General features: G+C 24.4%; 1 protein-coding gene across 1 annotated transcript in view; it reads left to right on the top strand.

Annotated features, from left to right (window-relative positions):
• The window catches only part of LOC135957084 (uncharacterized), a 149113-nt gene that overhangs the window by 99341 nt on the left and 37697 nt on the right, over positions 1-12075 (top strand). Inside the window, exon 5 of the mRNA XM_065507749.1 lies at positions 8482-8540. The gene's annotated coding sequence lies outside the window, so the exon portion shown is untranslated. The remainder of the gene's footprint in view (positions 1-8481; positions 8541-12075) is intronic.

Here is a 12075-nt window from a genome sequence, read left to right as displayed (position 1 = left end):
GCTCAACTAAGACTCCATAAGGATTTGCGATTGAAGTTTAACCACGACATGAAACGATACTCAACTAAGACTCCTTACAGATCTACGATTGAAACTCATGTAAGACTAGGAACAGTGCTTATCTAAGACTCTTTGATGATCTACGATTGAAGCTCAACTATGACTAGGAACGATCTGGGATTGAAGCTCAATTAAGAATAGAAACGTTGCTCAACTAGGACTCCATAGGGATCATCGATTGAAGTTTAGCTAAGACTCCTTAATGATCTACGATTGCAGCTCATGTAAGACTAGGAACAGTGTGTATCTAAGACTCCTTGAGGATCTGCGATTGAAGCTCAACTATGTCAAGGAGCGAGGTTCAACTAAGACTGTAAATAGATCTACCATTGCTGCTCAATTAAGATATAAAAGCCGATATTTTAAAACCTATGATGAAAGCTTATTTAAGTCTATTTAAAGTTTTACTATTTAAGACCTTAAAAATAGCTCATTTTCATTTAACTAATCGTTTAGCTTTAAACTGCCCTTGGTAGCTCATCAGCATAAACTAAACGATGATCTTTTCTATTAAAATTAAACATTATCAATGTGTTGAGATTTAAATTCATTCATTCATGCATTGTTGTAGATTTAGACAAGTGTTTTTTATATTTTTCTTTTTTTTTCATAATTTTCAGTAGGGGTTTTCTGTTTAATTGTCTGTATCTCCCCGGTTGTTTGGCATGTCTAAACGCATTCAATGAATTAAATATGTTGTTTGCTTTATTTTCAGGTTTTTGCAGTTTTCAATGGATTTGAAATTTTTGTTAAATAAATCTTGATAAATAAAAATTTTCATTGTTTTGTAAGCTTTTTTATAAGTTTTTTTGTGTGTTAAGGAGTTTGTTTGTTTGTTAGTTTTTTTGCTGTTGTTGAAGCTGTTAAAGTGACTGTTGATTAGTGTTTGAAAATTTGCATAATTTACTATTATTATTTGTGATGTTTTACAACATGTTACATCAATTCAATTCAAGTGTTTTTTCAAATAGTTTTGGGTTTGAGATGAAAGGCTAATGTTGTGCAGCAGCAGCTTCTCAGCTGTTAATTGTGAGATTTATTATTAGAGTGTCATTTTGTAAGTGCATTTAAATAGAGAGCCACATGATGCTGATAGTTGTGTCATAAGTGTGTGGGATGGTTTTCTCAATAAAGATTTCTTTCATAATTCCCATTGTGAAAGGAAGCGAATTATCACAAGATTTAGTGTCAAAATCTTTTTAATTTTTAAGAATTTGAAACAGCCTTATTTTTCCATATGCCTTAAAATGCTGTTTAAACACTTTTGCAATAACTATTTCAAAACTTTAACCAATATTTTTAAATCTATCACACTTGTCTTAGTCTTTCCCTCCTTATTTGATTATTTTTCCAAACCATATTTAGTTTATATTTGTTTATTTTGTAAAACTATAATTATAAACTGATTCAAAACATTTCACTTTTATTTTTCCAATCCCCTGCCCACACTGACACACACAGCCCTCCCTCTTTGAGTTGCTCTCTGTTACAATTATTTCAAAGATTTTTCTTACCTAATGAACCAATTTTTCCAGCTCTATAAATATTTTTGTTTAAAAATTTATGACAGACACACTCACCAACCCAGCCTCTCTATTTTTTTTCCACAAGCATTCAGCCAAATCTGTTTCGAAAACATTCCCCACATATTGAATTTCCTTAAATAAATATGAAAATGAAAAATGCCAGAAAAAAAAAACAAATAATTAAAATTGCAAATATTAATTATAAAAATGGAAAAAAATTTAAAACAACTAAACTAAACTAGAGAACTGGAGTGTTAAACAAATAATAAAAATAGATAATAAATACAGTAAAACCTAAAAAAATATACAAAAAATCGAAATATATCTTTACTGAAATAAATTTTATCTTGCATGATAAATAAATAATTTCAGAATAATTCTCAATTTTACATTTAATATTATTGACAATTTTTTTTAAACAAAATTTGTCCTTCCGTCTGTCTGTCTTGGAAAATTTTTTTCAATTCTTAAATAAAAGCAACTTGAAAAAAAAAATTCACAAAAATTCAAAATTTATCGCTATTGAAATAATTTTAATTTTACGTGATACACCAATAATTTCGAAGTAATTTTGAATTATATTTTCGTAATTACCTAAAATTCTGTTTAAATAAAATTTGTCCTTCCATCTGTCTGCCCTGGCAAAATTTTGTTCAATTCCTAAAAAAGCAACTTTAAAAAAAATTCACAAAAAATCTAAACTTCTTACTACTGAAACAATATTTATTTTGTGTGATAGATAAATAATTCTAGAGTAATTTCGAATTATATTTTCGTAATTACCTAAAATTTTGTTTAAATAAAATTTGTCCTTCCGTCTGTCTGTCTTGGAAAAATTTTATTTAATTCCTTTTCAGTTTTAAAACCTACATAAAATCAACTTGGATAAAAAATCGAAGTTTACCGCTACTAAAATATTTTTAATTTTGCGTAATACACAAATAACTTAGGAGTAATCTTATATTATAGCTTTATAATTATCAGAAATTCTGTTTAAATAAGATTTGTCCTTCCGTCTGTCTGTCTTGGAAAAATTTTGTTTAATTCCTTTTCAGTTTTAAAACCTAAATAAAAGCAACTTGGAAAAAAAATTCTCAAAAAATCGAAGTTTACCGCTACTAAAATATTTTTAATTTTGCGTAATACACAAATAACTTCGGAGTAATCTTAAATTATAGCTTTATAATTATCTGAAATTTTGTTTAAATAAAATTTGTCCTTCCGTCTGTCTGTCTTGAAAAAATTTTGTTTAATTCCTTTTCAGTTTTAAAACGAAAATAAGAACAACTTGGAAAAAAATTCACAGAAAATCTAAAATTCCATCTATTGAAACAACATTAATTTTGTGCGATAGGAAAATAATTCCAAAGTAATTTCAAATTATATTTTTATAATTACCTAAAATTTTGTTTAAATAAAATTTGTCCATCCGTATGTCTGTCTTGGAAAAATGTTGTTCAATTCCTTTTCAATTTTAAAACCTAAGTAAGAACAACTTGGAAAAAATTCACAAAAAATCAAAATTTATCGCTACTAAAATAATTTAAATTTTACATGATACACAAATAACTTCGGATTATTCCTAAATTATAGCTTTATAATTTTCTGAAATTTGGTTTAAATAAAATTTGTCCTTCTTCCTGTCTGTCTTGGAAAAATTGTGTTCAATTCCTTTTCAGTTTTGAAACCTAAATAAAAGCAATTTGCCAAAAAATTTACAAAAAATCCAATGTTCGCTCTACGGAAATAATATTTATTTTCCGCGATATAAAAATAATTTCAGACTAATACTAAATTATATCTTTATAATTATTTATAATTTTGTTTAAATAAAATTTGTCCTTCCGTCTGTCTGTCTTGGAAAAATGTTGTTCAATTCCTTTTCAGTTTTAAAACCTAAATAAAAACAACTTGGAAAAAAATTCACAAAAAATCTAAAATTCTCTCTGCTGAAATAATATTTATTTTGCATGACACACAAATAATTTCAAAATAATTTTAAATTACATTTTTATAATTATCTAAAATTTTGTTTAAATAAAATTTGTCCTACTTCCTGTCTGTCTTGGAAAAAATGTTGTTCAATTGCTTTTCAGTTTTAAAACCTAAATAAGAACAACTTGGAAAAAAATTCACATAAAATCTAAAATTCTCTCTGCTAAAATAATATTTATTTTGCATGACACACAAATAATTTCAAAATAATTTTAAATTACATTTTTATAATTACCTAAAATTTTGTTTAAATAAAATTTGTCCTTCCGTCTGTCTGTCTTGCAAAAATGTTATTCAATTCCTTTTCAGTTTTAAAACCAAAATAAGAACAACTTGGAAAAAAATTCACAAAAAATCTAAAATTCTCTTTGCTGAAATAATATTTATTTAGCATGATACACAAATAATTTCAGAATAATTTTAAATTACATCTTTTTAATTACCTAAAATTTTGTTTAAATAAAATTTGTCCTACTTCCTGTCTGTCTTGGAAAAATGTTGTTCAATTGCTTTTCAGTTTTAAAACCTAAATAAGAACAACTTGGAAAAAAATTCTCAAAAAATCTAAATTTATCGCCACTAAAATAATTTAAATTTTACGTGATAATCAAATAACTTTGGAGTATTCTTAAATTATAGCTTTATAATTTTCTGAAATTTTGTTTAAATAAAATTTGTCCTTCCTTCTGTCTGTCTTGGAAAAATTTTGTTTAATTCCTTTTCAGTTTTAAAACCTAAATAAAAGGGACTTGAAAAAAAAATTCACAAAAAATCCAAAATTTCTTGCATTAAAATAATTTTTATTCTGCGCTATATACAAATAATTCTGCAGTAATTTTGAATTATACTTTTATAATTACCTAAAATTTTATTTAAATAAAATTTGTCCTTCCGTCTGTCTGTCCTGGAAAAATATTGTTCAATTCCTTTTCATTTTTGTAACTTAAATAAAAGCTATTAGCAAAAAAAATCACAAAAAATCTAAAATTTCTTCAATTGCAATAATTATTATTTTACGTGTTACTGAAATAATTTCTGAGTTATTCTAAATTATATTTCTATAATTACCTAAAATGTTGTTTAAATAAAATTTGTCCTTCCTTCCGGCTGTCTTAGAAAAATTTTGTTTAACTAATTTCTAACTCAAGTTTGAAAAATTCTCAAAATTCTACATTTTCAACAATGGCGGCAATTTATATGTTGTTTAATAGACAATTATCTAGTACAAAATTCGCCGTAGGATTAAGATTATTTGTTGAAGTTTAAGATCTCTATGCTAGTCCGTCCTTCCGTCTGTCTTTGGAATTTTTTTTATTTTTAATATTTTTGTTTCAATTTGATTAAAAAATTTTCAAAATTATAAATTTTACCGGATTTTATGGTTTTGAATAAAAGTATTTCAATACTCAAAACATATTTAGTCTTTAAACAGCGTTTATTCCTTCGCACCTTACTTTTAATTTAATTTTTTATAAAATTTTTTTCGTTAAGTTTTTCGAGGTTTTACTGTTGCTTTATGATACCAGTTATTAGTTAATTACAAAAATATAAAAAAAGTATAATAAAATTGTGATTGATACAATTCCAAAACGTAAACAAGTGCAAGTGTTTGCCAGTCGCTTGTATAATACTGCCATAAAAATGCAACTAAAATAAATAATTTTCAAGCTCTGAAATAAATTTATTTACTTTTATACATCTGTATCTTTATCTGTCTGTCTGTCTGTACTATGCCAGCCCCTTTATCTCTATACAATTGTTTTGAGATTGTTTTTGTTATAACCAACACGATCGATCCTCAACCTCATCTTGAGCATGGGAATGTTGGTGGCTGGCTGCCCGTCGTACAAAACGTTGAAAAGAAACCAAAAAGTATGGTTGTAAACAAACAAACAAAAAAAAAAGAAAGTGAAATGTGCCACAAAATGTTGTAAGGAATGTTGTTTGTAAATTGTAAATGTTTATTATGATTTAAAGCCAAAAACCATATAGAGGTTTTATGTTGCAAAAAATGCATTTTGTTTTTGTTTGCGATTTTTTTCACTGCGTTTTTCGTTTTTTTGTTTGTTTTGGCTGGCATGCAAAATTACAGGCCAGGTTTTTGTCTAATGTTGTTGTTTTATGAACAACAATAACAACAAAAAATATTTTTTTTACAATATGGCCTGACTAAAAGTTTTAAATGTATAGCTATTTCTTAGTTTGAAATTACCAATTACAATCTGTAGTCTTGATTTCGAAAATTCAGCAAAAATCAAATTTACTAACAATTAAAATTATTTTAGGTTTCCTATAAAACTTATTCTTAACGCTTTTAGAAAATATAATTAGGTTTTAATTTTAGTACAAATAGTGGCAGTTATAATGTCCGTCCCTCCGTCTTTCCAATTTTTTTAAACTTGCTTGTAAATGTAACAAAAAATTACCCCTTTGACATGATTTTGAAAAATCAGCAAAAATCCATTTTACTCAAAATTATAAATATTTAAGATCTTCTGTAATAGCAATATTCCTGGCTTTCAGACACTGTATTTGGGATTGAACTCTCTTCAGACTTTCTGCAATTTTAATGTCCGTCATTCCGTCTTTCCAAACATATTTGATAACTTGCTTATAAAAAAATACTAATTTTACGCTCTTTAGTGTTGACTTTGAAAAATCACTAAAAATGTAGTTTACTAACAATTACAATTAGTTTTGGTTTTCTATAATCCCAGTCGATTAGACTTTCGAAAACTGTATTTAGGATTTAATTTCCATAAAAATTTCTGTACTTATGTTTGTCCGTTCTTCCGTCTCTCCAAAAATGTTTGAAGGCTGCTTGTAAAATTTACCAAAAATTACACTATTTAGTCTTGTTTTTGAAAAATCACTAAAAATTTAATATATAAATAACTATAATTATTTGAATTTTTGTATAACGAGAGTCGACTTAGTTTTCAGAAAATATATTTAAGCTTTAATCTTAATAAAAACTTATGGAATTATCATGTCCGTCCTTCCGTCTTTCCAAAATTTCTTTTTAACTTGCTTGAAAAATGCAACAAAAAATTACGTCTTTGACTTGATTTTGAAAAATAAGCAAATTAGGCTTTTAAAAACCTGTATTTCGGATTTAGTTTAAATACAACCTTCAGTATTTATTTCCATCCATCCTTCCGTCTTTCCTAAAATTGTAACAGCTTGCTTGTAAAATTTACCAAAAAAAAATATACTATTTAGTTTTGTTTTTAAAAAATTACTAAAAATCGAATAACTATAATTATTTATATTCTCGTATAATGGTAGTCGATTAAGCTTTTTGGAAATGTATTTACAATTTTATTTTAATAAAAAGTTCAGGAATTATGATGTCCGACCTTCCGTCTTTCCGAACAGCTTTTATCACTTGCTTATAAAAAAGTTAAATATTACGCTTTTAGTGTTGATTTTGAAAAATCACTAAAAATATATTTAATCCACAATTATAAATATTTTACGCTTGTTATAATCACATTCGATTAAGCTTTTAGAAACTATAATCAAAAATTAATTTTAAGTAATTTTTTCTGGAATTGTGATGTCCGCCCTTCCGTCTTTCCAAAAATTTTGTATAACTTGCTTTTAAAATGTAGAAAAATAAGTTCTTTTGGCTTGATTTTAAAAAAATCATCAAAAATCTAGTTTAGTAACAATTATATTTATTTAGACTTCTTAGTAATGGCAAAAGATCAGGCTTGTAGAAACTACATGTAGGAGTTTATTGTGATTAAATTTTCTAAAATAATAATGTCCGTCCTTCCGTCTTTCCTAAAAATTTATTTGCAAATTTGACTTGTAAAAAAAATTAAGCTCCTTTGACTTGATTTTAAAAAATCATCAAAAATCTATTTTAGTAACAATTCTTTTTATTTAGACTTCTGTATAATAAAAAGAGATTAGGCTTGCAGAAAATACTTTTAGACTTTAATTTTAGTTAATGGTTTTGAAATAATAATGTCCTTCCTTCCGTCTTTCCAAAAAAAAATTATACATGAACTTTTTTTTATGCCAATTTTAAAAAAAAAATTCTCAAAAATCCTATTTACCTTGTAATTATTTAATTTAAATTGTTTTACATATTACAGAGTATAAGCTTTCATACAAATTTTATTTCAGCAAACTAATTTTAACTTTTCAAATTTGAGGGATCTTTACATGTTGCTACATTTGGTCAAATGTTCATGTTTACATATTTAACATTTTCTTTTATTATTTGGAATAAATCTTTCTTAAAAACTTGGAATTATTTTACTTTTTAAATAATGCTAGAGGATTAAGCTTTCAGAAAATGTTTTTAGGCTTTAATTTTAAAACAAAATTCTGCAATTAGTTTAGTCCCTCCTTCCGTCTTTCCAACAACTTTTTATATCTTGTACTTTAAGTTTTGTGTCAATTTTCAAAAATTTCTCAAAAATCCAGTTTACATTCAAATTAAATAATTAAAATTGTTTTTTAAAGTAGAGACTATAAGCTTTCATAAAAATTTTATTTCAGCAAAATATTTGCCATATTACATATTTTATGTGAATTTGTATGTCACTGCATTTTGTTAAAAAAATTTAAATTTGTTCTAAAGTTTCCTGAGTTAGTTCCCCAAATTGATTAGTTTTTTATTTGTGTTTAACTAACATTTATTTATTACTTTTTTTATTTATTTAATTCCTTTACTTTTTATTATAACATTAACACTAGTTTTTTACGTATATTTTTACTATTTCTCAGTAAGTGTTTGGTTACGTTTTGTTTAATTTCTTGTTAAGCTTAAAGTGAAAGGTGTTTTATTTTTATTTATTTGGTTTTTTTATTTAAATTTTATACAAATAATCAAACAAATTTTCAAATTATTTAACTGATTTCTGTTTTTTTCCTTTAATTTCAGATCTAACTCCAAAATATTTCGAATAGAAACTACTATGTAAAATAATTTTGTGTAAAAAGGTAAGAAATTATCAAAAATTACAATAAAAATATCGAAGGATAAATTTTTGTTTGTAAGAAACATATTTTTTTCCGAAAAATATATTTTTCGCAAATTTCTATATTAGCAAAAAAGTACCAAAAAAGTACTTTTTGAAAAATAGCCACTTATTGAAGTTTAAGCTTTAAAATATAATAAAATTTATTATTTTAATGCTTCAATTCTATTTTGACTCCATTTTATGCAATTAAGCTCATTTTTAATTAATTTTTGCCATTTTCCTTGTGTTCGCTACCTATTGTGAAAAAGTACCAAAAAAGTACTTTTTTAAAAAACTCTAAATATTACATTTCTATCTTTAAAAATTTTGTTTTATATATTTTATCACATACTATAACTAATTTTACTTGTTTTCTCATGATTGCTTCATTTTCGAAAAAGTACCAAAAAAAAGTACTTTTTTAAAAAAACCTACAATTAATAGATTTTAATCTTTAAAATTATATTATTTGGCATTTAACGTTACTTTTATCAAACTTTTAATTATTTTTTTCCAGTTTCCTCATGTTTCTTTCACTTTTGGAAAAGTACCAAAAAAAAAGTACTTTTTAAAAATTTACAGTTTTAACCTTAGAAATGAGTTTGTTTTGGATTTTAGGTTATTTTAGCATACTTTTCATGATTTTTTTTAGGTTTTACTTCATATTTACTGCTTTTTTGAAATAGTACCAAAAAAAGTACTTTTTTAAAAACAACCAAATCTTATATGTTTAACCTTAAAAATGAGTTTGTTTTGCGTTTAAGTTATTTTAAACAGTTCTAATTAATTAATACATGTTAGTCCATGTTTTTTGCATTGTTGAAAAAAGTACCAAAAAAAGTACTTTCTTAAGAAACGTTTAAATATTTAATTTATAGCCTTAAAACTACTAATATTTTGAATTTAACATTATTTTGTCATACTTTTAATTATGTTTTTCCTGTTTTCTTCACATTTTAAAAAGTACCAAAAAAAAAGTACTTTTTAAAAAACGCCCAATTTTACAATTTTCATCTTAGAAATGAGTTTGTTTTGGATTTTAGGTAATTTTAACATCATTTACGAAAAAGTACCAAAAAAAGTACTTTTTTGAAAACCTTCATTTATTAAAATTTAATGGTAAAAATTCGTTTATTTTGATTTCAATGTCATTTTAGCACACTTTTAATTAATCTTTGACTGTTTTATCATGTTTAAACCATTTTTGGAAAAAGTACCAAAAAAGTACTTTTTATAAAAACCTTAAAATATGCATTTTTTAGCTTTAAAGGTGTTATTTTACATATTTTATCACATATTCAACCACTTTTGGGTTATTTTGTCATGTTTGCTTCATTTTCATAAAAGTACCAAAAAAAGTACTTTTTTCAAAAACCTTCAATTATTAAAATTTAATTTTAAAACTGCATTTATTTAGTATTTTTCATTATTTTAGCACGCTATTAATTAATTTTTAAGTGTTTTATCATGTTTGCTCAATTTTTTAAAAAAAGTACCAAAAAAGTACTTTTTATAAAAACCTTAAAATATGCATTTTTTAGCATTAAAAGTGCTATTTTACATATTTTATCACATATTCAACCACTTTTGGGTTATTTTGTCATGTTTGCTTCATTTTCAAAAAAGTACCAAAAAAAGTACTTTTTTCAAAAACCTTCAATTATTAAAATTTAATGTTAAAAATGCATTTATTTAGCATCTTACATTATTTTAGCACTCTTTTATCATGTTTGCTTCATGTTTTAATAAAAGTACCAAAAAGGTACTTTTTAAAAAAAACCTTAAAATATGAAATTTTTAGATTTAATAGTATTATTTTACATATTTTCTCACATATTCAACTACCTTTGGCTTATTTTGACAAGTTTGCTTCATTTACAAAAAAGTACCAAAAAAGTACTTTTTTCAAAAACCTTCAATTATTAAAATTTAGTGTTAAAAATGCATTTATTTAACATTTTACATTATTTTAGCACACTTTTAATGAATTTTTGACTCTTTTAATAAAAGTACCAAAAAGGTACTTTTTAAAAAAACCTTAAAATATGAAATTTTTAGCTTTAAAAGTGTTATTTTACATATTTTATCACATATTCAACCACCTTTGGCTTATTTTGTCCTGTTTGCTTCATTTTCAAAAAAGTACCAAAAAAAGTACTTTTTTCAAAAACCATTAATTATTAAAATTTAATATTAAAAATTTATTTATTTTGGATTTTATGTTATTTGGCACACTTTTAATCAATTTTTATGTGATTTATAGTGTTTTTCTCCATTTTTGAAAAAGTACCAAAAAAGTACTTTTTAAAAAAAAACTTAAAATATGCAATTTTAAGCTTTAGAAATGTTTTAAAAAATATTTTTTTCAATTTACAGCATTTTTGAAAAAGTACCAAAAAGGTACTTTTTGAAATTCTTTATTTAAATATTGTTTTAAGGCATTTGCAGTGTTCTACATTAAGTTTTTTAAATCATTTTAGACATTTTGTTGTTGTTGTTTGCCTAAAATTTCTTACAAACTTTTTTATATTTTTTATGTTTTATAAATTTATTTAAATTTCTTTTATAACAATTTACACCCACCTTATTCACATACATACCTCTTTCTTTAAATAGCTTTATTATTTTTTAAACATTGTATTAACATTTTGATGTATTCCCCTTTGCTCTATTCATTGATTTATTACAACATTTCTAACATTCCAATTCCATTTTAATTTGCGATCAATAAAAATTTTCAAATATTTTACGCTTACACAATATTCCCTAAATTTAAAAACAATACAAAAAAAATATTACATGATGACGTCTTTCTACCAAAGTCTGGTAGATGACATGTTATAACATGCTAAAGATTGCCTAATAAGAAAGACATTTCGTTTTAAATTAGTGCAAGCAACACTTAAATAATACACTGCAAACAAATAGAAAAATATATTTAAATTTAAACACAGTTGACACCTTTTCCTTAACTCAAAATTCATTCATGAATGAATGTAACTGACACGCATGAATTTTAAAATTAAACATAAAACGGTTTTTTTGTTTTTTTCATGTCGTGTGTCTATCTGTCTGTGTAGTTGGGGCAAACAGAAAAAAAGTGTTAAAGAAAATTATACAATGGGAACTCACGAGCCAATATTTGGAGAATGAAACCAACAATAACAACAACAATAGAGACAAACCAGCACATTGACAAATGAACATGAATAATGACAAGTTTGAAAGAAATGTCAATTAATGGAATCATTAGATTTTGAACGATTTCCAATGCAATAATTTCATTTATAGAATAACAAAATCAATTGTTTTAAATGTATTTAAAATCTTAAGACCCTTTCCTTTCTACTTATGTAAAAATTTCTGTTTTAAGCCTTAAAATAGATTTTTAAAAAAATTTAAAAAATAAACAAAATATAAACAAATTTTAAGGAAAGACGGAAGGATGGACGTTATATAGATAAACAAATTCACAAAGTTTAAAAAAATTTGTAATTATTTTGATTCCTCATTCG

This window comes from Calliphora vicina, chromosome 4 (genome assembly GCF_958450345.1).
Source record: "Calliphora vicina chromosome 4, idCalVici1.1, whole genome shotgun sequence".
NCBI lineage: Eukaryota > Metazoa > Arthropoda > Insecta > Diptera > Calliphoridae > Calliphora > Calliphora vicina.
The sequence above is the reverse complement of the archived record's forward strand: the minus strand, read 5'-3'. Positions and strand labels throughout refer to the sequence as shown.